The sequence below is a fragment of the Rhinopithecus roxellana genome, chromosome 9 (genome assembly GCF_007565055.1).
Source record: "Rhinopithecus roxellana isolate Shanxi Qingling chromosome 9, ASM756505v1, whole genome shotgun sequence".
NCBI lineage: Eukaryota > Metazoa > Chordata > Mammalia > Primates > Cercopithecidae > Rhinopithecus > Rhinopithecus roxellana.
The window spans coordinates 143,670,104-143,697,196 of record NC_044557.1 but is presented as its reverse complement, the minus strand read 5'-3'; the positions used below and the strand labels follow the sequence as shown (position 1 = coordinate 143,697,196).

The 27,093-nt window shown below is 40.4% G+C and overlaps 1 protein-coding gene across 10 annotated transcripts in view; it reads left to right on the top strand.

Annotated features, from left to right (window-relative positions):
* Positions 1-27,093, top strand: part of CSGALNACT1 (chondroitin sulfate N-acetylgalactosaminyltransferase 1) — a 364,179-nt gene that overhangs the window by 170,912 nt on the left and 166,174 nt on the right. Inside the window, exon 1 of one of the 10 annotated variants that reach the window (XM_030937630.1) lies at positions 8,112-8,131. The exons of the other annotated variants lie outside the window; for them this stretch is intronic. The gene's annotated coding sequence lies outside the window, so the exon portion shown is untranslated. Of the gene's footprint in view, positions 1-8,111; positions 8,132-27,093 lie in introns of those variants that run through there. 10 annotated transcript variants of the gene reach the window in all.

The following is a 27,093-nucleotide window of genomic DNA, read 5'->3' as shown; positions in this document are numbered from 1 at the left end:
TAAATATATACTATTTTATCTGAACCATTTGAGAATAAGTGTATACATGACAGCCCTTTCCTGCTAAGTAGTATATTTCCTAAGAATAAAGATATTTTCTTACATAACAAAAGTGCAAGTATCAACATCAGTACACTTAACATTTGTTTGAATTTGCCTAATGTACTGGGTTCTGGTTTTGTAAATTGACTTAATGTCCTTTAAAGTATTTTCCCCTCTAGTACTGACATCAGGGATTGTGTTTAGTTACGATGTCTCTATGTTCCTTGAACCTGAAGCATTTTCATAGCCTTTCTTTATCTTTTGTGAGAATGTTTTTGAAGTACACAATCTTTTTTTTTTTTTTTTTCTTTTAAAGGCAATTTCTGATTTTGGGTTAGATGAGTGATTCTTGTAATTGGATTCAGGTTATACCTTCTGAACAGGAATTCTACCTAAATGATGTGTTCTTATCAAGGTATTACATCTGTTCCTCATTGACAATGTTAATTTTGATGATGCAGTTAAGGTGATGGCAGGTTTTTAAAAATACTATATAGCTACTATTTTCTCCCTAAAACTAATAAGAGTTGCTTTTATCCCTTTATATTATTTTATTTTTATATTTATTATTTTTTGTATGGAGAGGGATCTCACTATGTTGTCCAAGCTTGTCTGAAACTCAAGCAATCCTCCTGCCTCAGCCTCCCAGAGTGCTGGATTACAGGTTTGAGCCATTCCACCCTGCCTAGATGCTTATTTTTGATCCCTATCAGTCAAGTAGTGAGACCAATCCAGCTCTTGCTGCTGCTGTGGCTTCATGAGGAGGTGGGTCCAGGTCCTGATCTCTTCTTCTAAATATCACCTCTGTGAAAAACAACCCTTCCTATTCTCTGCCCTATTTTGGAGATTGACCAAGAGGTGTAGTTGAGAGATTCTTCAATGTTCTTAGTTCATGGTGCCATTAGCATCTCATTAATTTTTCCAATATCCCTCAAACAAAGGAAATACCTTATGGCTGAAAATTAAAAATTAAGTAGTTAGGGCTAGGCATAGTGGCTCACACCTGTAATCCTAGCACTTTGGAAGGCTGAGTCGGGCAGATCACTTGAGATCACAAGTTCAAAACCAGCCTGGCCAATGTAGTGAAAGCCCATCTCTACTAAAAATACAAAAAATTAGCCTGATGTGGTGGCAGGCACCTGTAATCCCAGCTACATGAGAGGCTGAAGCAGGAGCATCACTTGAACCCAGGAGGTGGAAGTTGCAGTTAGCTGAGATCACACCACTACACTCTGGCCTGGGCGATAGAGCGAGACTCCATCTCCAAAAAAAAAAAAAAAAAAAAGAAAAGTAGTTAGGTCTATCAGCTATGAGTATTTATGTCCTAATGACTTAGAAGCTGTTTGAGAAAATAACACAATAAATTGGAAAAAATAATAGTTTGATCTCACTTTCGACCACAATTAACAGTGGAATGTGTGCATTTCTTGAGCACTGTGCGATGTCTCAATCTTGGAATCAGATTAGACACCACCTCATTTTGTGCAGCAATTGCATTCATTACAGAAACCACTAAAAGGGTGGTTGGGCAAAGATATGATATCGCCAAAAGGAATGTTGCTCAATCTAACGTTGATTGTATCATGTCCAATAGATGTGTATTATTACTACATTATGCTACAAAATTAAAATATTCCAAGGTGCCTCTGTGAATTCCCTTTGATGCCCCGGGGCACCTCAGTGCACAGTTTACTAATCATTAGTTTAGGTAAAAGAATCTTTCTGGGGACGTTTTGCAGTCCTGTCGCCTGCAGCCACCCAAATATGTGTCTTAATGGCAGATTAGGGGTTGAATAACTCTAAAGAGAGAGATGTCACTGTTGAGAGAGACAAAGAGAGGGATCAATACATGCTTGGCCAACATGATTAAACTCTGTCTCTACTAAAAATACAAAAATTAGCCAGGTATGGTGGTGCATGCCTGTAGTACCAGCTACTCAGGAAGCTGAGGCAGGATAATTGCTTGAACCTGGGAGATGGAGGTTGCTGTGAGCTAAGATCATGCCAGTGCACCCCAACCTGGGTGACAGAGCAAGTCTCCATCTCAAAAACAAGCAAACAACAACAACAAAAAACTTTCCTAAAAGGAATTGGGGGACATTTGGAAAATTTAAGTAGCTTTAGAATGATAACTAGAAGCTGCCTGCTTTACCTAGTCTGAGGTTTTCAGAGGAGAGGATGTTGGCAGATGGTTTTCCCATCAAAGAAACCTCCGCTGCTTTACCCAACCTATTGCAAATGAACGGAAATCAGGGAACATAATACCCTAGACAATCCTAGAAAGAATGGAATAGCATGTCATCTGGGAAAGGACTGCGAACAGAGTCAGCCGATCTTGGCTCTCAAGAGCTCCGTGACCCCAGTATAGGCTTGTCCTGTGACATAAAGGACATTCATAATTCCTGGGCCCACTCAGTGATTGTGTCAACCAGAAGGCTTCCCCACTCCCACACATTTTCAAACACCCCTCAAATACTATGCATTGAATAATGCGTCAGGCTCCAATTCTGCACTTAATGAAAAAATGAGGAAACTGAGACTCAGACATAAAAAGATGAGCTAAGGTAGTATATAGAAGTACAGCTAGGATCTGGTTCCTCTGCCTGCTGGCACCCCTGTCTTCTGTCTTGAACTCATGTCATGCACAGAGCAGCTGAAATAATTTCTTTCAGTACCAAACTTGCAAGAAAATTGAAATGACGAACATCCAATTAATTTGACATTTATTTGGATTCCTAGATCTAGAATGAAAGCTTCATGAAGGCAGGGGTTCTTATCTCTTGTTCACTGCTGTATTTCCAACTCCTGAAATACTACTGCCTGGTGCATAAGAGGACCTCAGAAAATTTGTCAATTGAGTGCATGAGCATGCTGTAATTTATGGGCAATGCTCACAAGTGATGTTTACATTTAGGAAATCAGTATTTGTATAGGATATAAATCACTGAATTCTTTCTGAGTTTGCTTAGATGAACTTATTTCATAAGTTACTTGGAATCAACACTCTACAGAAAAAAATCATATTTGTAATGAGTTCTTCTCACTGGCTAGAATATGAAATTGGGAATATTAATATGATACTAATAACTTTGTCATTGTCAATTGAATACCTTGCCTATGGCATTTTTCATTGGTGTGTATATATGCATATATATGTATATACGTGTGTATGTGTGTGTGTATATATATATATATAACTTTTTTTGGGGGGAGTGGGGGGACAGAGTTTCACTCTTGTCACTCAGGCTGGAGTGTAATGGTGTGATTTCTGCTTACTGGAAACTACCTGCCCACCCCATACTGAAGCAATTCTTCTGCCTCAACCTCCCAAGTAGCTGGGACTATATATAAGAGTCACCGCCCCCAACTAACTTACGTATTTTTTGTCGAGACGGGGTTTCGCCATGTTGCCCAGACAGGTCTCCAACTCATGAGCTCAAGTGATGTGCCCGCCTCAGCTTCCCAAAGCCCTGGGATTACAGGCGTGAGCCACCATGCCTGGCCTGTTGTTGTATATTTGTAATGCTGATCACAAAGGTATCACAAATATGAAACCCATCATAGCTGGAAGTTTATTACTTGTGTTGAGAGTTTAAAATTCTGACTCCCCAAAGGAGAAACAACGAGAAGAAAGCCTTCCACTTTGATAACTGTGGCATTCCAGGCCCCCTAACTTGGAGAGTACTGGTTTCTCTTGTAATGCAGGAGTATTTATGCCCTTGCCACTAGCTGTTAATAGTAGAATAACATCATAGAGGGCCTCTGTATGTAATAAGGTACTTACAGGTTTGTGGTATTGCTAAGAACATGAAAAGATCTGGTAATATTTTTCCAGGAAATTCAGTGATGTGTGCACAGTCCCATATTCATTCACAACTTGATAGTTATTGGTGATGACTTAGGTTTGTTTATATTCGGACCAGGTTAGAAAAGGATTGAGCTGTTTGGAGCCCCATTCGAGGTGGGGGAGGATGGGACACAGCATCCTCACCACCCATGACGTTTCTCAACTTAGGAACAATGGCCCCACCCAGTAGCTTTTGAGAAGCGCTGCATTTGGGGAAAATTTGATTCCAAGTTTGATTTACACCTCACTGCCGGTCGTAGACTAAGCCAGTGTGTCTGAGCCTTTGATTTAGAGCTTTAAAAAAACTACAGATGCCCAAGCCCATCCCCAGATTTTCTGATTCTGTGTGTCTTGGGCGGTGCCAGTTACCTGCAATTTTGAAAAGCATCCCAGGGGATCGTAATGCGTCTGCGAATGGAGTCAGTTTGCAGTGATTGCTGTTTTCGGTCCCGCAGCCCTGACTGTAGAGCAGTGTACAGTCAGCAAAGCCCTAAGGCCAATAACTCAAACACATTTTTAAATGAATGTTTGCACTGTACTGACCTTCCAGGAAATCTCTTGAAATCGTTATTGAAGGACAAGCACATGAGACCAGCGTTTCCCGGAGTGTTTCCTGGAGACTACTAGGGTTGTGAGATATTTTTCAAAGAAGAATTTTGTGATCAAATAAGTTTGGGAAAATACTGTATAATGGATTCCTCTCTCGTAGCGTACAACGTACCTTAGCCTAGGAAGATTCTGGGAGTTCTAAAGTAGAGACATGTTTTGTTTAACCTCCGGGTTCCCAGTCTTCTTCTCCACAGAATCCATTTCCAGCTGGACATTTGTCAACCTTCTTAGGTACAATGTCCCACCCAGTAGCCTTTGAGGAGTGCTGCATTTGGGGAAAACCTGATTCCAAGTCTGACTTACACCTCATTACCAGTCGTAGACTAAGCTAGTGTTTCTCACCCTTTGACTTGTAGCTTTAAAAAATTCTACAGATGTTCAAGCCCATCCCCAGAGTTTCTGATTCTGTGTCTGGGGTGGTGCCCGTTACCTGCGATTTTGAAAAGTGTCCCAGGGAATCTTACATGTTGTAGAGGTTGAGAATCACTACATTAGGAAGAGGTCTAAGTTGTTGTTGTTGTTGTTGTTGTTGTTGTTCTTCTTCTTCTTCTTCTTCTTTCTTCTTCTTCTTTCTTCTTCTTTTTCCTCCTCCTCCGCCTCTCTTCTTTTCTCCTTCTCTTTTCTTTTTTCTTCTTTCTTCTTCTTCTTTTCTTCTTCTTCTTCTTCTTCTTTCTTCTTCTTCTTTCTTCTTCTTCTTCTCCTTCTTCTTCTTCTTCTTCTTCTTCTTTCTTCTCTTCTTCTTCTTCCTCTTCCTCTTTCCTTCTTCCTCTTCTTTCCTCTTCTTCTTCCTCCTCCTCCTCCTCCTCTTCCTCCTTCCTCCTTCCTCCTTCCTCCTTCCTCCTCCTTCCTCATCCTCCTCCTCCTCCTCCTCCTCCTCCTCTCCTTCTTCTTCTTCTTCTTCTTCTTCTTCTCTACAGTGTATGTCTCCATTTTACAACTCTGTATTTTTGCTACTGTTTTCTGAGATGGAGTCTTGCTCTGTTGCCCAGGACTGGAGTGCAGTGGCATGATCTTGGCTCACTGCAACCTCCCCCTCACAGGTTCAAGCGACTCTTCTGCTTTAGCCTCCCAAGTACCTGGGATTAAACTCAACACCATGCCCAGATAATTTTGGTGTTTTCAGTAGAGACGGGGTTTTGCTATGTTGGCCAGTCTGGTGTCAAACTCCTGACCTCATGTGATCTGCCCACCTTGGCCTCTTAAGGTGCTGGGATTACAGGCATGAACCACCATGCCCAGTCCCATTTTAAAACTCTTTTTGATGTGAAGCGTCTTTCCTAGAGGAAATTGGTTTTGTGTTGAGAGAAAACTGAAGTGATGTAGGGAATCTGAGGTCGTTAGCCTCCTGGAGACTCTGCCTCCTGTTCCCAGCCTGGGCATTGGCATGGTTCCATTGTACATCTGGACTTGCAGGTTAATTTGAGATATAAAGAAGCAGTAAAGGGGGCAGCACTGTTGAGGGGATTTCCTGAGCTCCTCGGGGCAGATACTACTGGGACCTGGAACTCTGAACAATACAAATGATAATTTGGTGACATGGAGGTTGAATTGAAGCTTTCTTGGAGAAACATTCTTTGTACAGGTTCTTCTCATTTTACACCTCATGGCCTAACACCTTCTAGAATAGAATCTCCATTCCTCAGCACCATGCTGTGAGAAGCCAGGCAGAAAGTAGCGCAGTAAGATTAGCAAGTTTTTACACTTACCATTCAGGGAATTAATATGGGAATAGTAAAGGGGTGTGTCACAGCCACAGGCTTCTCTGATGGTTGTTTTCCAAGGAAGAGCTCAAACGACAACATCTAAGGCTGAGATGAAATCAGAGGAGTCTACCTATGCTGTGATGACTGTCTCAACGCTTGTGGAAAATGCCCAAGTAGCTGTAGATTTAATCAGAGGCAAGAGAATGAAGGTTGTACTTTTGTGGCCCATGAGTGCTTTGATGAGGACGTTTGTGTCTTTCCTTCTTTTGGTCCCATGTGGTCACTCACCTTGTCACAGAAGTTATGCCAGGATTTACTAAAGAGTGTCAACTCAAACAGCAAGCAGCTCCTTCTGGTTAACTTGTGGTTGGAGGAGAGAACTTTTGAGTGGCTGGCTTCTCTTAGCAGTGCTCTGAAGTGATTTGCCCAAAAGTGGACCAGAAGAAAGGAAAGGTGAGCCAAGTACTCTGAGTGTTCCAAGCACCATGTAATCTATTTTACGTATGTAATTCTCTCATGTATTATCATTAATAACCCTGGGAAGTACTTCTTAGTAGTTCTTTATGGAATAGATGAGACCCAGTGGTTCAGGGAGATAAGACAACTTGTCCAGGGGTACACAGCTAGAGAGTGATAGGGCTGGAATTCAGACTTAAGTCTATTGGGTTCTGAAGTCCACTTTGAGGTCCCCCTGACCTATCCTGCTGTCTATGGTTGGTACCCATGACAGTGTCACCATCCCTCACTTCAGAACATCTTCTTTGCTGTTGAACTGAATGGTAAGCCCTTAATTCCGTTAGGAGAAAAATCTAAAGAGATGCCTTATAACTGATGCTTTAAGGTTACCTTATACTGCTATCAGCCTTGCACTGCAGCTGTCAGCAGTCATTCTAGGACACACTGTGAAAGAAAACAATATCATAGCTAGTCAGAGGATCCCTGCATTCATTTTCACTAAGTATATTTAGATTATACTTTGATTTCTGAGTAGTCAATTGTATTTATCAGCAATACTTTTTGTCTAGAATTTAGGGGTGTTAGCTAGAATTTTATAATGGCATAAACAATACCCTGGAGGAAATAGGATATCACCGTGTGATACAAAGCTAACATTAGTAAAATAAATATTAATCCAAGGTTAACCATTAGCCTAAACTTTCTCTTAATTCAGATTCCAAAATAAGCCTTACTGTGTCAAAAAAAATTATTTCTGCCCAGTTTGACATTTTAATATGAAAATCACCATAGACTTGCAAAGGCCCAGTATGAGTAATATTGACTGGCTCCATAACTTAATGACAGAATACCAATAACATTGCCTGGGACCACATGATTTTAAGCTTTCATCACAAGATTTCTCAAATGTTAGCTCTGGGAGATGATCGTTTAGTTTGACTATTATGTTCTGCAGATGAAGAAACAGCAGAGGTAGGTGATATTTCAAAAGTCACAAGGCTGGGTGGATCACAGAAACGGCCTCTTTACTACTTACTTTGTCACAAAACTTTAGTTTTGCCTTTAATTGGAGTATTTTTAAGAAACACTTGGGTTGAGTCTATAAATGTAGCAGACTATTAGGTGTGGCCCAGTTTGTAGTTATGTGTTACTCAGTCTCAACTGATCAACAGAAACATGCCGCAGAGGCTGCAGGGTGTGTAGAGTGATGTCTGTCAGTATTCAGCCTCATTGGTCTGAGTTCTCTCAAACCCAAAGTATGAGTAGGTGGCCAACAGATTTTGGAAGCCTTTGAAATACTATTCTAGTTGCTTAGTTACTGCAGAACAATCATTATTTTTTTGTTGGCGGTTCCAACCCCAATGTGCAGGCTTTGTGGCTGCTGCAAGGTAGCAGTGAGAGGAAGAATGAGGAGTTTAAGCTGAAAGTGAATGTCTGAAAATGAGCATAATCCTGAGCAAGGCTTGCCATCAGAGTAAGTAATGGTTGATGACGTTAACAAAAATTAAATGTACTTCTCTACAGCTATGTTGTTGTGAATTATACTTGCTTATTAGTAGAAAATGCTGAGATTTGGTAGCCTAACACATTTTGAGAGTGTCAGTTAGAATGGAATCAAATGACTATACTTTTAATGCTGGAAGCTGATCTGATACTATATATAGGCCATAATTTTGCATTAGATCCAATGCAGCTTAGGATTTTTTCTTCTCAAGACATTCCCAGATAAACATAAGCTGAGGGAGTTTGTTAACACTAGACCTGTCCTACAGGAAATCCAAAGGGACTTCTTAGGGCTGAAATGAAAGGATACTAGAGAATAAGTCAAAGATGTATAAAGAAAAAAGTAATATCAGTATAGATAAATCCATGGACAATTATAGAAGCTAGCATTGATTTAACAGTGGCTTGGAACTCTACTTTTTGTCTTCTATGTGATTTAAGAGATAATGGATTTTTTTTTTTAAAAAAAGGTATTGGTTTATGTTTTTGGATACACAATATACAAGGATGTCGTATTTCCCCTTAGCTTTACTAAGGTATGATTGACAAATAATAATTGCGTGTATTTAAAGTGTAAAAAGAAAAGTAACTTTTTTCTCCAGTGTATGTGTCTATGTCAGTGGTTGCCCTTGGGGTCTAATTTGGCTATTAGCCCATTCCATTTACTGGGACTTCCAGCTGAAAAATTATTTGAGGTACCTCAAAATGGGACCTGTTGAAATGGCTGTCTTTCTCCAAGTGAGCCTGTTATTTGGTGCTCTTTTTACTACAAGTGATAGCAAACCCAGTTCATACTGGCTGTAGCAAATAAGAGAATCTGTTGGCTTATATACATACACAGGGGCTACTGATTTCTAGGATGCCTTAATCCAAGGACTGAGATGCCTTGACTTTGCTCTTTATGGTGGCTTCCTTTTTAGTTAATGATTAAAAAAAGGCTACAGCATCTCTAAATTTAAGTCAAGCTGAAGAGTGAGCATGCCTCTCTGTGTCTTTCCAGCAGATCCCAAGCTTGACTCTTACTGTCCTTGACTGGGTCATGTGTCTATCTCTAAACCAATCTCTTTGACGGGGTGGATTGAATTACTCAGTTGACCAGCTCTTAGTCATGTGTATCACTCCTGAAGCCAGATTATTTTCTTCACACTTGAACTACAGAAAATGTTGGTTTTACTAGGGGCTCTCAGGCTCTTTAAATAAAAATATCAGGACTTTGAGGGCAAATAGGCAATAAAAGTTATATTCCTCTACCTGCCCCATACAGTTTTGCTAATGTATATTACAAGTTTTATATTATCTAAGTAGTCTTTCATTGGAAGTGCTGCTTTTTTTTTTTTTTTCTTCCTCATAAGGTTTGTCTATTGGTGTATTTGAATTATCTGTGAAAACTTTAATCATATCCTTCTAGTATGCTGCATTCACCAGGGCAATATTTAAAATCCCAATGAATGGAGGAATAGAGTCACTTGCAGTGCCTAGTTATAGCCATGACCCTCCTAAGAAAGGGCCAAGTTATGGGACATTACTATCTGCAAGCTGATTTGTTATTAATATATATATAATATCTATCTATATGTATATAGATATTATATATTATATATATTTTTTGCTCCAGCAGCTCTAGGACTCATTTGGGTAACAGAGATAGCTGAAATAGAGCCTGGGCTGGTAGATGATCATCTTTAAGAAAAATTGTAAGCTTTTGCATCTGAATTCTTTTCCTGTTAATGAAGATGAATAATTTTCTAAATTGAGAAAGTTAGAATAAATTTGTTAATCCTTTGAAATTATACTGAGCTCACCATTTAAAAATATCTACAACAGCAGCTTTCTGTCTACATGTTAAGAGACCAATCTAACCATATCAAGATAATCCATTTTTATTCTCTGCTTTATGGGCCTTGGGTCCCCAGAAACTGAAATTATGAGTATGTATTAATATATTATTGATACTCAGCAGCTGATGTATTTTACATGTTCATTCCAGGAGTTAGAGAAGCCCAGACGTCAATTGAAGTATTTTTATACAGTAAGTGGCAGGTTTTTTTTTTTTTTTTTTTTTTTAGACAGAGTCTCACTCTGTTGCCAGGCTGGAGTGCAGTGGCGTGATCTCGGCTCACTGCAACCTCTGACTCCCTGGTTCAAGCAATTCTCCTGCCTAAGCCTCCTGAGTGACAGGTTTTTAAAATAAAACAAAATGTGTATTTCACAATTAATATGTTGCACAATTCTGCCACAAATTAATTATTAATTAACATTTTAATTTGGGGACTCTAAGAGGACATTATTTGAACTTTATCTTTAGTTTTACTAACAGCAAAGTGGGTGAGGGGGATATCAAAATTTCATAATTGAGTATGAAACTATGAGTCAGGCTTGAATATGCTATTTATATCTGATAGTATTACCTGTTCTCCTAGTCCTCCCCAATCCCTGCTGCTTTAAAGATTTTATATTTGATTTTCACAGTTTTACTCTGATGGCTCTTAGGTATATTTTATTTATATTTCTCCTAATTGTGGTTCATGGAGCTTGTTGGATCTCTGGCTTGATATCTTTCACCGGTTTTGGAAAACTCTTGGTGGCTGTCTCTGTAGCTATTGATTCTTTCTCATGGTTCTCTTTTCCTTTTGGAAAATAGTTACACGTATATTACTTCTTCATGTCTTAAATGTGACTTAAGCTGTTTCTCGTATTTTCAATTCTTTTGTTTTTCTCTCTGTGCTTCTGATTAGATTTTCTTCTACTGACACCTGTTTTACTCCAATAAAACTTTTCTGTGTCTACCCTTTTAAACCTATCTATTGAGTTTTTAATTTCAATGACTTGTATTTCAGTTTTCCTCTTTTTATAGAGCCTAGGTGTCTGGTAAGATTATCTATCTTTAACATATTTTTTGAATGTAGTAATTGTAGTTATAGTAAAATTCTATTTTGATGAATAAAATACCTAGATTACCAGTGAGTCTATGTATTTTCAGTTTTTTATCTTGGTTTTGGTCATTTGATCTTGTTTTCTGTCATGCTTTGTAATTTTTCATTAAGCGCCTCATACTCTATGTGAACATTTTTAGGCTCTCTAGATGCTGTTATATTCCTCCAAGGAGGATCTGTTGTTTTCTGTTGGCAGTAGGATAAAGATGTTCATCTAGATTGAATCAACAATTATGATAATTGGAGTGAAATTTCAAGTTATTCTGTTTTCATTTGGTTTACTTCTAAGGTATAAGCCATTGAGAGTCTCAGCAGAAAGCCTGCAGTATTTACCAGGACTGTCCATAGGAGGCCCTAAATGTCAACTCCTAAGTTGAGTGGCATGGTCATAAAGTCAGCTTAGCTTTTTAGCCTCTTAGCAGAAGCTTTCTGTTTATTTTCTTGTCTGTTTACAACTCAAAGCTTTGGAGTGCAAAGGCTGGAAAGAATGTTTGGTTCATTTTTCTGAAGCTGTCTTTCCTCTCAGATCTTTGTGCCTCGTGTTCTTGCTGCATTGGTAGTCCTAGATTTCATTTTTCATCCCAGTGAGACTGCTCCAGGCTTTGGGCTGCAGCTGTCTGGTTGGCCAATGTGGCCTGGCCAGAAATCAGTGAATGCTCTGAAAAGAGCAAGCAGTACAAAGGAGGGTCTCCCCTCAGGGTGTTTTCCTTAGTCCCTAAAGTTTTGCGTGCCTTGATTGAAGACCAAAGTCTGCAAACAGCGAACAGCAGCTATTCCTCCTTCTCTTCCTCCTCCTCCTTTCTGTCCTTTCCCTTCCTCCTTCTTTATCCAGCTTTTGTAATTGTTCTCAGTGGGAGACTTAGTGTGGTATTACTGTTACTTTCTGTAATTTCTGTGCAATCCAAGTTTTTCCATGACTGCAATACGTATGGTAGTATTATCTGTTCATATCAAGGTTTTCCTATGGGAAAATAGGATAGGCAAATACCATAACAGTTTTTCAGTTAAAATCATGTTACATGCTATTAGTATTCATCCTTTAACTTTTTGTTTATTCAGTGTTGAATATGCTAGAAGCTGAGGACACTGCTGTGAACTAAATAGGCATAACCCCTGCCCTTGGCTGAGGATCTTATAGTATGGTAGAGGCAAATACCTATGTGTCCATCTCTATCTCTACTTAAATCTACATCTATATATAATTACATATTATTGTAAGAGCTACAAAGGAAAATTAAAATGAATTATGAAAGAGACTTAGAACACTGACTTAATTTACACCAGGGGAAAGGTTTTAGAGAATGTGGCCCTTTGGAGGTGTTGGCTGAGACCCGTAGTGAAAACCAATTAGCCAGAGCTTTCTAGAAGAAACAGCACATGTGCTGCAGACCCTTTCAGCCAAGAAGTTGGTTCATTTAAAGAATTGAAAAGATGCCAGTGAGGCTTTCAGCAGTGTAGAGGACATGGAAGGAGTGGGAACAGAGGAAAGTGATGTGAACTGAATTTGAAGCTGGGGCCAGATCAAAGTGGGCTTTTTAGTCTGAGCTAAGGATTTTGGAATTTCTCCTAAATGATGTGGGAAGCTGTCACAGGATTTTGAGTATGGCACTTTCATGGTTGACAGTTATCACTCTGGACTGGGTGTGGTGGATAGGCTCAGGTTCATTTTTACATAAATGTTTTTGGTGTTAAAACTTCCTGATTGAGTCAGGGTGCTGTGACTCATTACTGGATTCTCAGCACTTAAGGATGTGAGGCAGGAGGATCACTTGAGGCTAGGAGTTTGAGACCAGCCTGGTCAATGTAGCAAGACCCCCCAGAGAAAATACAGAATACAGAAGGAGAGGGTGGTTTGCAGGGTCGACATGATCTTGATATCAGATAGGATGCAGATTCAAAAATGTTGGGATTCGGCAACATGGAAGTCAGGGGTGACCTTCAGAGGGACAGTTTGAGTGGAGTGGTAGAGGTGGATATCAGAAGTCAGACTGAGTCAGACTGAGGAACCAGGAGAGAGAAAATAGAGACACCTTTTTAAGAAACTTGGTGGTGTAGGCCTAGAGGAAGGTGTGTAGCATAGTTTTGAGTTGTATCTAACATACACACAGAGGTAAGTTCACAGCGAATACAGGGATGGTAGGATCTGCAGTCTTGCAGGTCAGAATCTAATCATTTTGCTTGTGTATTAAAGTACAGGCTAAGCTACCCCCAAATGCAGTTGCTTAAATGAAAGTTAGTATTTCTCTCTTAAAGTCAACAGATGATGATTGACTCCACATGCAAGAGAGGCTATAGGAAAATAAATGTCTTCTTCCTCCAGGCAGCAGGATCACAGGTGGCTGGCTCCTAAGTACAGGAAGGATGTACACAAAGTCCCAGAGCATGACAAATGGTCACTCCAGTGCGCCATCCTAAAGTCCTCTCACTTGACTTTGTGCTGGCCTAGCTCACAGAATAGGGCTGGACTTTTGAGAGTGATAATGCTAGAAATGGTGACAAATTTTTATTTGAATTGCAAGTGGCATAGTGAATAGCTAGGGGGATAGAATTTGAGGATGGCATCATCGGTAGCCGACGTGTTGTCTTACACTTCGGGGCGACCTGTAGTGCCACCTGCACCTGGACCATGAAGGTTGGAGCTGATCTGGAACATGTTCCAGCCCATCTGCTAAGTGAAAGCAGGCTGCGGCACTGGCGTAATTTTTTCCATTGCTCCAGTCAGTGTGGCCACACCTATGGGATCCAGTTATCCCGCATGCCAACCAGCTCTTTATTTTTCTTTTGAGTTAACTGTGGCAGAGGGCTGGACTAATGTCTCATGTGATGTGATGCCAATAGCTTGGCTTGGCCATTGGCTGAGTGCTCTAGGGGACCTGGGAGGCATCTCAGCCGCCTCTCTAACTTTACAATTAAAGACACAGTCTTAACTGCAAAGTTGCTGCAGCTTGTTACTCAAGTCAGACGGCTGGAAAGCAGCAAGTCCTGGACCGAAACCCATGCCTTGTTATTTTAAACCCAGTGGGAGTGAGTCTTATCCACCCTTATATTTTCGTTGTCTGGCATGCTAACCTGATACCTGCTAGATGCAACAGGATAGTTGGAGTTGCTAATTAAAATTTTCCTTTCTTGTTTATTTTTAATTTTTTTTTGAGACAGGGTCTTGCTGTCACTGAGGCTGGAGTGCAGTAATACCATTAGAGATCACTATAACCTTGAACTCCTAGGCTCAAGAAATCCTCTCACTTCAGCCTCCTGGGTAGCTGGGTAGCTAGGACTACAGATGTGTGCCACCATACTAGGCTTTTTTTTTTTTTTTTTTTTTCCCAGAGGTGGGGTTGGGCTTTGTTGTCTAGGCTGGTCTCAAACCCCCGGTCTCAAGCAGCCCTCCTGCCTTAGCCTCCCAAAGTGGTGGGATTATAGGCCTGAACCACTGTGCCTGGCTACTAATTGAGATTTTCTTATGCCCCATGCCTCAGTCCCAACAGTAGAGCTAGTATCGTGTTGAGAACAAAATTATGAATTCTCCAAGGCCAACTACAGCTCTCAGTCTATTTCCAGGTGCAAGAAAGGGCACTGATTTGTCAGACTTTGATTAATGACAAATAAGAAGAGACCTGGGATAGAGGAGAAAATGGGCTCTTTCTTTGTGAATAAATACATGTTACCCCTCTCTCTCCTTCCCAAAGGGAAGTAAAGAGTCTAATGGGGTTTGGATGTTTCCATGCTTCTGAGGTGGGTGTGAAGGGCGAGAGGGTTGCTCGTGTCATTTGCGGGTTGTCTAAGAGGGGAGTAAGCGAGCTGTGTGCTTTTTTATTGGATGACTACTGATTGCACTTGCCGACCTGCCCCAGTACTGATAGAGAGCAGTAAGGTGTGGCAGTATAACCACCTGCAGAGGAAACAAGTCAGCCTCCTCAAATTCATGATCTCTGAGAGATACACTAGTAGGACCCCACTCACAAGCAGGCCCAATATTGGCTCTGGCCTACAGAGTTTAGACTGATAGGGCCATCAGCAGGTGGGGTAGAAAGGCTCTCATATCAAAGCGGTATAGCATGGGGCTGCCAGCGGGGGTCTGCTGAATGATGTGGTCAGATCTAATGAGAGATCATTAGTGCCCAGAGGAGGGGACTGAGGTCCCTGCCAGTAAGACTTGATGGGGGTCTCCATCCATATCATCTGTGGTGACCACCGAGGAGGTGACAGCAATCTTAGCACCACTGTGACAGGTTCATATGAAAGATGGGGAATAGGCCGGGTGCAGTGGCTCAAGCTTGTAATCCTAGCACTGTGAGAGGCTGAGGTGAGCGGATCACCTGAGGACAGGACTTTGAGACCAGTCTGGCCAACATAATGAAACTCCGTCTCTACTAAAAATATAAAAATTAGCCGGGTGTGGAGGTGCGCCTGTAATTCCAGCTATTAGGGAGGCTGAAGCAGGAAAATCTCACGAACCCAGGAGGTGGAGGTTGCACTGAGCTGGGATCGCACCACTGCCCTCCAGCCTGGGCGATAGAGCAAGACTCCATCTCAAGAAAAAAAGGAAGAAAGAAAAAAAAAAGTATAGGGATAGCAACAAAGAAAATGACTACTTACTACTGAGGGAAACATCCTCTCCAGCCTTTCTGGGATCTATGATCAGAGGAGCATGCACAGAGAACAGGGATGGGGTGTGGTGAGCAGACAGCACCTGCCCCCGTCTCTCGACCCACGTATGTCTTCCTGTCTGAGCCATTAGACCACCTGCTCAGCCTGCTCTGCAGAAAGAAGGGGAACTTAGAATTGGGTATAAGATTGAAATGTGGACCTTTTTTAAGAAAGAAGGCTCTTTATTATTAAAATCTCTCAGTAGTTAAAAAAGTATACTACAATGAATTCTGATGAACCTATCACTCAACTTCAACAGTTACTAACATTTTCCCAATCTTACTTCATCTAACCCTCCCCAACTTTTATTTTGTTTATTGAAAAATATTAGGGGAATATTTTAAAGTAAATGCAAGCCATTCTACTGTTTCACATGTCCATACTTTTGTTTATACTTCTAACAGATAAAAACATTTTTTGATAAGTCATTATACTATTACTACTTCTAACAAAATTTCTTAATATCCTAGAATACCCAGTCAATATTCAAGTTATCACAGTTGTTTCAAAGGTTGCTTTTTGTTTTGTTTTGTTTTAACAGTTGCTTTTCCGACATTGATTTGATGGAGAAGCAGGATTATTTGTCCTATGGAAAGTTTTACCCACTTAACTGATTACTTCCGAAGGATGTCTATTTAATGTGTTTCTCTATCTCTGGTATTACCTGCAAGCTAGTAGGTAGATTTAGAAACTTGAGTAGATTCAGCTTCAGTTTATTTTTAGGCAAGAATACCTAATAGTTTGTGCTGTATATACTGGACTATTTTCATAACCCAAAAAATTAACTAAAATGTTCTGGGATGGACTGAGAATTAAGGTTGCTAACTTCCCACGGGGGAGAGGGGACAACCAGAGTGCAGCTAGTGGTAGCAATTACTGGAAAAAATAAAACCACTATGTACAGCCTCTTCAGATACTCTGGTTATAGAGGCGAGGTGTAATGGAATTTTAAAATTGCATTTTGCACTAGGGATCCAAATTCAATAAATGTGTGAGTTGGCAGAGAAGGCAGTTTTGAAAACTGCTCCACAGCTCTAAAACGGTCAGATTATGGAGAGGATTTTTTTTTTTTTTTTTTTTTTTTTTTTTTTTTTTTTTGAGACGGAGTCTCACTCTCTTGCCAGGCTGGAGTGCAGTGGCGCAATCTCAGCTCATTGCAACCTCCACGTCCTGGGTTCAAGAGATTCTCCTGCCTCAGCCTCCCGACTAGGTGGGATTACAGGCGCCCGCCACCATGCCTAGCTAATTTTTGTGTTTCTAGTAGAGACGGGGTTTCTCCATGTTGGCCAGGGTGGTCTTAATCTCCTGACCTCGTGATCTGCCTGTTTTGGCCCCCCAAAGTGCTGGGATAACACGGGTGAGCCATCACACCTGACCAGAGAGAGGATTTTAAGATATTTTAGACAGTCTGCCATCTTATCTCAAACCTGTGGGATGGTCGTGGGACTCCTTGAAGCACAGTTCGGTGGTGCATAGGGCTGGAGGGCACGGCCAGGGTCAGACTCCTGAACCTCAGGCAGCGAGAGGTGGGCCAGCTGTGGCTTTGGTGCCAGTTCCACACCATCTGCTGTGGCTGCCCTGTTAGTATCCACCTGCCCTGCCAGCATTTGTTGAGCAAAATGAGGCTATGAATTTATTGTCCCTGCATGATAGGTGAGCCTCATGTGAAAGAGCAGCATAGCTTTTTGGTTCTGTCTGATACATTGGGCTGCATGGAGGAACCCTATGAGTAAGAGGCTGGAAATGGATGCCAGATTCCAAGAGGCTGTGGAAGTTGTTGCAAGAGACCATTGGCGCTAGGTTGCATTTGCTAGGTCCAGGGGACCTGCGGGAGAGATGGTTTCCAGGGCTGAGAGTCTCCAAGTCCCCCCTAGAGCAGTTCATACAAGAGATAATGAACTTTAAACATCTGCCAGCTGGGCACGGTGGCTTGGGCCTGTAATTCCAGTACTTTGGGAGGTCAGGGCTGGAGAATTACTTGAGGTCGGGAGTCTAAGACCACCCAGCCTGGACAGCATTGCAAGATGCCATCTCTACAATACCAGCCAGGCATGATGGTGCACTTGTATTCCCAGCTTATCTGGAGGCTGTGGTGGGAGGGTCGCTTGAGCTCAGGAATTTAAGGCTGCAGTGAGCTATCATAGCACCACCACAGTCAAGCCTGGGTAACAGAGACTTTTTCTCTAAAAATTAAAATAAGTATCTGCTAGGCCCAAAGAATGGATTGCCAGCTTATGATGGAACCAGTCCTGTTAAGGACTCTTACTCCTTTTCTTCTTCCTGCTTTATCCCCAACACCTTGAGGGAGCTAGCAGTTGTAAAGAGAGAAGCCTGATACATCCCTTTCCCGAAACTAGCCTATTCCTAGAAGGAGAGATGGAACTCTTCAATTAGGTTTGCAGTATTGATTATTAAAAGAGATTGGTTTGGGAGACCGAGGCGGGCAGAGCACTCGAGGTCAGAAGTTCAAAACCAGCCTAGCCAACATGGTGAAACCTGTATCTACAAAAAATACAAAAATTAGCTGGATGTGGTGACACACACCCATAATCCCAGCTACATGGAAGGCTGAGGTAGGAGAATGGCTTCAACCCGGGAAGCAGAGGTTACAGTGAGCAGAGATTGTACCATTGCACTCCAGCCTGGGCAACTGAGATGGACTTCATGTCCAAAAAAAAAAAAAAAAGGAATATTTTATGACATTAAGTGACTGTTAGTTACCTAAGAGTGAACAGAAAGGTCCTGGCACCTGCCAAGGTTTTCATCCAGAGCCGAGGAAGGCCACCCACCCACTGCTGATTTTTTAAAGGGGCAGAGGGAGAGCAAGATGATTTGTTTGATCACGTTCCAGCAGTTGTGCTTGTTCAACATTCTAGTTGCTAAGACAGTCAGTTTATGTTTGAATGAAGAAGTGGGTAAGGGCTAATTTGCAGGGTACAGCTGGATGAGGAGAGGATGAACCAAGCTGACTTCATCTTTTTCATGTCTTGAGATCAAAGTAAAACCTCCGAATGCTACAGCCATGGGAGTGTATCCTTTTAAATGATCTGCCGGCGGGAGGTGAAAAACCCACTTCCAGTTCATTTCATCCTTTGTCCCCTGTGTATTTGTCATTTAGTATCATTTCCACCAGTTGTAACAAGTATAATTTTGATTCTGAATCCCTCATACTGTCTTCTTGCTTTTCAAATGTGATTTTTAGGATTTTTGGGACTGCAGCAATTTTCTGGAGAAAGTACTCAATTATATCTCATTATGGCTTATTTATCTTCACTGGAACAGAGTGAAAAATAGTCTCTTTTGTGTTTTGTGGACGTTCATGAAAAGTCTCACTGTGAATTATCTGTGAACCCAGATAATACACATTAAGTGTGTAAACATTTAATAGTGCTGTGAAATGCCATTAGCGTTTGCTACCCAATTTCCACCTTTAGCATGGGAATCGTGCCTTGCAACATTACCACCCAAAGGAAAAAATAATTTTATTTGCAGTTGGGTAAATAGAATTAGTTTGAACTACTAGAATAATTTATTGTAGTTGCTGAATAAAAACTTCTTTGTCAGTAGTATGTACACAGAAAGTGATTTATTTGCTGGCCAAGGAAGCCTTTCCCTTCACTGATATTTGAGCCTTGACCCTAGGTAAGGCTAGTTTATCTAAAGAGACTCTTGAGTCCTGTTGCTTTTTGCTTTCTTGATTTCTCATGTTAAGCTCTTCTGAAAATTACTGTTATTTTTCTCTTAGAATCAGTGTTAAGCCTACAATACTGCTGTTCTTTCACTGAATATCCATGAAGAATGGCAAGGAAGGGTGAACATTAATGGCATGAATTTGAACGTTTTCATTCGTTTCATCTAGGCCGATGAGTTTGATAGGTAGATAAACAAGTAAATCTTTTGGGGAAGTGGCTCTGATGTTACGGGTTGGGGAGATGGAACTCTAAAAATTTAAAAAGCGTATGAAAACACGATTATTATTTTAGGGGAAGTATGTAAATATTTTTGTTGTTGCTGCCAATGTTTTTCTGGTTGACGGGCAGATTTTGCTGTTTTCAATATGAGAAAAACACTTGATGGCGGCTGATGTTTTCTAGCCATTGAAAATAGGAAGTGATTGGCTTGTTCCATTGATGTGGGAACCCCTCAGAAATAATGTAATGACTTACTTGGTGAAAATGAGGCAGGCAGTTTTAATCCAAATAATTTGAAATAAATCCATCTTATCTTTGTAGGCCCTACAGAAAACTTACAGTAACTTCTTTTAGGAAATACAGGCATGTCATACATTAGCTTTCCAGGTAGCCCTTGTCTGATAGCAAAGAGGGCAGACGTTTCTGTTTCCATTTTGCTGAGGGACTGCAGATTTGCTTTAAAGCTCTGAAAAGTCAGTGGCTAAAACAGCTGAGGCCGTTTTTCAGTAGGGCTTTGGCTGGGAAAGCTGAAAGTAATGCCTTTCTCTGTGACTTTCCAATATAATTTTTTTCAGATATTGGTAATTTTCATCCAGAGTTACTTTAAAAAGCCCCTTTCTGCTTTAGTCATTAACTTAAAATATGTGTACTTCCCTTTTAGCATAAATGCCGTATTGGCCATATTAGTTGGGGAGGAAGAGTGGCAGCTGACAGCTACTCTTTCCCTGGTCCTGTTTTTTTCGGTTTTTTGGCTACTCTTAATTGTTTCCTGACTTTGACCAGATAGGCAGCAGGCTGAAGTCAGTAACAGTTCTCAGGTGCCCCCTACTCTAGAATTCTAAGACTCCCTTAGTCATAGGTTTTGAGGTAGGGACTAGTTCCTGTAGGATAGCAGGTTTGTCAGATGCATGTCTTAGGCATATCGAATATGGAGCTTCAAAAATCAGAGACCTGTAATCCCGGTGCTTTGGGAGGTTGTGGCAGGCAGATTGCTTCAGCCCAGGAGTTTGAGACCAGCCTGGGCAATATAGCAAAACCCCATCTCTACAAAAAATACAAAAATAGCCAGGCGTGGTGGCACACATCTTTGGTCCCAGTTACTTGGGAGGCTGAGGCAGGAGATCATCTGAGCCTGGGAGGTTGAGGCTGCAGTGATTATGCCACTGCACTTCTGCCTGGGTGACAGAGCAAGACCCTGTCACTAAGAAAAAAAAAATCAAATCAAATAAATAAATAAATAAAAATCAGAGGCATCTCTGTACTTTCGTTTGTTTGTTTGTTTTCCCTTTTTTCCTTTTTTGAGACGGGGTCTCGCTCTTGCCCAGGCTGGCTGGAATGCAATGGTGTGATCTCAGCTCACTGCAACCTCTGCCTCCTGGGTTCAAGCCTTAGCTTGATTCTTGTGCTTCAGCCTCCCAAGTAGCTGGGATTACAGGCACCCACCACCACACTTGGCTAATTTTTGTGTGTTTAGTAGAGATGGGGTTTCACCATGTTCGCCAGGCTGGTCTCGAGCTCCTGACCTCATGATCTGCCTGCCTCTGCCTCCCAAAGTGCTAGGATTATAGGCGTGAGCCACCAGGCCTGGCCTGTACATGTCTTCTTAAATTAGAAGAACCCTCCCAGCATGAGCCACTGCCCTGAACACCTTGGAAACCCTGCAGCTGTGGAGTCAGAGGTACCACTCATTTCTGTCCCTGTCCTCCTTACTTCCTGCTCTCCGTTTCTGTCTGGATTAGGTTATGGCTCCTTTTAGGTGTTAATGAGGAGTGGACTGTTGAGACAGTTGGAATAGCTTCTGTACCTTTGTAGGGGGAGAGTACAATTCTTTATTGGATTGGTTAAATGATCCTTTCAAGTGTTCAAGCATTCAGATTATAGCCAACAGCAAAAATATGCTTAAAGAAAATTGGCTTCCCATAATTAAAATGATTAAAACAAATATTAAACCTTGGGAAACAGCCAACACTTTTTCTTTCTTACCTTTCTAATGAGGTATAACTTACATAAAGTACACAAATCTTAAGTATACAGTTCAACAGAGTTTTACATATGAATATATCTGGTTAATCACCACACAAATCAACATGTAGAACACTTCTAGAACCAAAAAAAAATAGGCCCCCGATCTACGCTCCCTTCCATTTAACATCCCCTGCCCCAAAGTGCACGACTATTTGGACCTCTAACCAAACATCTTGGATTACTTTTGCCTGCTCTTAAACTTCATACAAATAGCATCACAGAGTATGTCTTCCTTTATGTGTGACTTCTTTCATTGTGTCTCTGAGATTGATCTGTATTGCTGCATACAACAATGATTTGTTCTTTTGTTGCTGTGAAGTATTGTATTAATATAATATAATTTATCCATTCTACTGTTGATGGATAATTTAGTTTATCCAGTTTTTGGCTATTGGGGATAAAGTTTCTGAATATCCTTGTACATGCTTTCTGGTGGACATGTCTGTTCTTGACTTACTGGGTCATAGCGTAGGCCTAGGTTTATCTTTAGAACACACTGATAAACAGTTTCACAGATTGGTTATATCAATTTTGACTCTACCAGCAATGCATGTGAGCTCCAATTGTTCCACATCCTTGAAAGCACTTCGTATTGCCAACAACCAGCTTTTAACACTAAAAAAAGTGCTAGCTCCAATTTAAAAGTAGTTTTGTTTGTTTGTTTTTGCATCTCCAGAACTCAGATACTTCTTAAGTTTTAATTCACCAAGTGCCAGTATTCAGTATTGGGTTCAAAGAGCTTTATTGTATCACAAGGTCTATAAGAGGACAAAACATCACTCCTGCTTTGATGAATTTACTGTATTTCACTAGGGTCTCAGGGAGAGTATTCCGTCAGCAGTGTGAGTCAGGTTGTCATCAAGTGCCATGATCAATAGTCTCTCAAACCTATCTTAACAGCAGGATCTAGTACCCACCTTAAATAGTCAAGCACGTGATGCTTGTCTCTAGCGTCTTTTCTGTTTTCCTCTAGCACTCTACTATCATTAACTGTGTACTTTCCAGGATACCCGACTACGCCCATCTGGCAAATAGTAACACTGTGTACTCCCTATCGGTCTCTTTAAAAGCTGTCTCATTTCTTTTCTACATTACCAGAATTGATTGCCCCAAATCTTGCTTTTGACTCAGGTAAATGAAGTTGCAGTGTTAAAATTTCATCATGGTTCATTTATGTTACCTCCTCCTGGAAGTATTTTTATGTTAGTAATGGATTCCAGGACACATAGTGTCTGAGCTACAACAGATTAGCCATTGATACTTGGATGTTTGCTGTTTTGAGGCTAATGGAGAATTTGGAAAGGAAGTCTTGATAAATATCCCCATAAAGGAAGCTGTGTATTCTACCTACATTTAAAGGTAGCTCTAATAGGGAGCTATGGAAATGGATAAAAATTGAGACAGAAATTTCAAATTACTACAATGTGAGGATGAATTGGAACTGTTTATCTGTTGGTTTGGACCATTTCATTCTGGATGTACTGACTGAGTAGAACCTCAGATTTTTTTGAAGTTTTATATATATTGCCACTTTAGACCTTAGATTCCACCAGACTTTTCTTTATACTCACTGTAAAATTAAAGAATTTAAAGTCCTTTTGTTTTTCGCAGTTAATACAGTACTGAGTGTGGAAATTCAAATGATTATTTGATGTTTATTTAAATTTTGGATAATCCTGGTCCACTATCAGAGCCTATATTGCACCCATCTGATCAGAATTCTTATACAGCCATGCACCACATTATGATATCTGGGTCTGTGATGGACCACATATATCATGGTGATCCCATAAGATTATAATACCATATTTTCCCTGTGCCTTTTCTGTTTTTAGATCGGTTTAGATACACAAATACTTACCATTGTGTCATAATTGCATTCAATACAGTAACATGTTTTACAGGTTTACATCCTAGGAGTAGTAGGCTACACCATGTAGCCTAGGTATATAGTAGGCTCTATTACCTAGGTTTGTGTCAGTACAATATATGATGTTTGCATGATTAAATCACCTAAGAGTGTGTTTCTCAGAATGTATCCCCATTGTTAAGTAACACATGACTGTATAGCACATCAAGATATCTCTACATTGCAAAAAATCAGTGATTGAATGAGAAGATACAGTGGATGATTATATTCAATTTGATCTTTTTTCATTTGTTGAGACTAAAACCTATATATACACATGAGTTACTTTTAGAAAACTCAGTGAAGTTACATCATTTTCATAGTTACATTTTATATATCTTGTATTAAATTCATTTTAGATACTTTATATTTTTGATGACATAGTAAATGGTATCTTTTTTAACATTTCATTTTCTAACTCTTTGTGCTTATATTAAAATGTAATTGATTTTTCCACATTGCATTTTACATCTAACAACCTTGTTAAACTCTTACGAATTCTGATATTTTATATGTGTTTTCTTCTGGATTTCGGATTTTTCCTATTTTCTACACACAGAAAATAGACACATCAGTAAATAATGACATTTTTATTTTGTCCTTTCGAATCCTTATATTTTTAAATTTATCTTCCTTGCCTTATTGCATAGGCTCAGATCTTGAGTACAGAGTTTAAGAAAAGTGATGGTAGTGGGTATCCTTATACTACAGATCACAAAAGGAGAAGTTTTAACATTTCCACAATAAGTATAACGTCTGTTGTAGGGTTGCCATAAATACCTTTCATAAGATTAAGGAAGTAGTCTGCTATTTCTGGTGCATGATGAGTTTTATCACAAACTTTGTTTGTCACACTGTCTCTTAAATGTGGAAAATGGCAGTCCTGACCCAGTCTCATTAACATAATATTTCGGATTGACTTTTATTACCTAGGTTGGGTTCCAGGCTGATCCTTCTACTCTTTCTTCTGGCTAATGAATGTTGGAAGAATTGACATTTACAATCACCTAAGTCTCCCTCTTTGTGCTGGCGTACATCTGGTTCTGAGCAAGTAGTGGCTCATCGTCAACTCAGGACATTGGGGGTTTTTGTTTTGTCATTTTTCACTCCATCAGGTCTAGGCTTGAGTCTTTTCAGTTGAACCAATCTGTGCCCTAAGCCTGTATTTTACCATTAGCCCTAAAGGTAACCGACTGTTTGCAATGACCAGTGAAAACTCACCCATTAGGAGAGGAGGAAACCACAGTATGAGTGAATTGTAGGCAGCACAGAGCTGTTCAGAGGGCTGTGAGCCAGAATCCAGGTACCTAGAGTCTCGTGGCTTTCTCATGGCAAGCACCTCACCCTCGAGAGCCTTTGCCTTCTCATCCTTAGAAAAAGGGGGGTTGGCTGTAAGTACTCATCAAGGGCTGCTTTTGCTCTAAGACTCTGAATCATTAAGGGGTAGCCCATTGTTATCCTATTTTACGTTATCTCTTTAACCCTGAAGGAGTTGAGAATTTTAATCTTATATTTTCAGACGGGGAACTCCCTTACAGAGACATCAAGCAAGGGACTTCAAATCCTAACAAGAATGGAGCACCACGTTTTAGATCTGACCTGCAAAATGGAGATTGAATATATTTAATTACACTTACTTAAAATGCAAAAGACCTATTTTCTTAGAAACGGAAACATCTTTTTGGTAACTAATATTTGTTGTACCAGGTTTTTTATAATGTGTAGCACATATTAAGCAATCCATTAAGGGTGTATATCAGTTTCCTGTGGCTGCTGTGACAAATGACCATAAACATATGACTTTTAAGCTTATTTAAGCTTATTGTTTTAACAAAAAAAAATATTTCCTCATGGTTCTGGAGACTAGATATTCAAAATGAAGTTGTCAGCAGGGCTGCATTTCCTCTGAAGGCTCCAGGAGAGAACTAATTCTTTGCTTCTTTTAGCTTCTGGTGGCTCCAGGCCACATCACTCCAGTATCTGATCATGGTCACATTGCTTCCCCCTTTTCTGTGTGAAAATTCTATCTGCCTCTCTCTCTTACAAGAATACATGTGATGACATTTAGGGCCCATCCAGATAATCCAGGATAAATTTCTCCTCTTAAGGTAATGAACTCTATTACATCTTTTGCTATGCAAGGTAGTGTTCACTCTTTTTGACATAGAAGACAAAAGGTTTTATGGATTAGGAGACAGACACATCTTTTTCGAGGCCACAGGCCATTCTAGCTACAACATGGAAGCTGTTACTATATTTTGATGATGATGTAACTCGACATAACTAGAAATGGGCATTTAAAGACTAGATCAGCCTTGAAGTTTTTTTTTTTTTTTTTTTTTTTTTTTTTTTTTTTTTTTTTTTGAAATGGAGTCTTCCTCTGTTGCCCAGGCTGGAGTGCAGTGGCACAATCTCGGCTCACTGCAACCTCTGCCTCCTGGATTCAAGCGATTCTCCTGCCTTAGTCTCCCAAGTAGCTGGGATTACAGATGTGCACCACCACGCCAGGCTAATTTTTGTATTCTTAGTAGAGACAGGGTTTCACCATATTGACCGGTCTGGTCTTGAACTCCTGACCTCAGATGATCCACCCACCTTGACCTCCCAAAGTGCTGGGATTACAGGCCTGAGCCACTGTGCCCAGCCTGAAGTTCTTTAATGTAGAAATAGAGGTGCTCTATTTTTAGCACTACAAGCAAAGAAGCTAGAGAAAATACTTGACTATCTCTCAAATTTATCCTTTGAACTTCCTGTTTGTTTTTATTAGAATTGATCATTAGAGGATCTTGAGTTTGAAAGATATCTCTAAGTACCTGAGTTGAATGAATGTCATAAATACAGGTGAAGAGATTTACTTTAAAAAAATGACATGATAGTTGAGGACTGTAGTAGTTTTGTACTCTGCCAAGTAGGCAGTCCTGCTACACTGCCTGGAGAGGTGACAGTTTATGCCAGAGGAGACTGAGAGGGGTCCTTTATTTTACCTTTACTTACTCAATCTGGGAGTCAGATTAAATTTTTTTTCTATGATGTTCATTGACTTTTAGAACTTTTCTGGAAGTTGGATTTCGGAAAAAGTTAGAAAGTCTTTTATGAAAGTTGGATTTCAGAAAAAGTTGAAGAGTCTTTAAAGTGATACATAATCTCTTCTCTCCATATACAGTAGGAAAAGGATATTTTTCAGCAAGGATGCTTGTAACCTTTAAAGTTTGGCCAAATTGGTAATACAGTGGATACTTCAGTTCCTGAAATGCAGTGCATTCATTGAGGTCCTTTTATATGCAAAGCACAGCACAGCATGATGGAAGTGACCTAGATATGTTCACTCACTTGTCACTCATTTATTCCACCAGTATTTACTGAATCCCTGCTGTGTGCCTGGCACTGTTCTAGGAGCTTGAGAAACTGTGCTGAACAACCCAGGTAAAGGTTTTGCTTTCATGGAGCTTACATTCTCATAGGGCGAGGCCGACAATTAAAAAACCAGAGAAATACTAGAGAAAAAGTG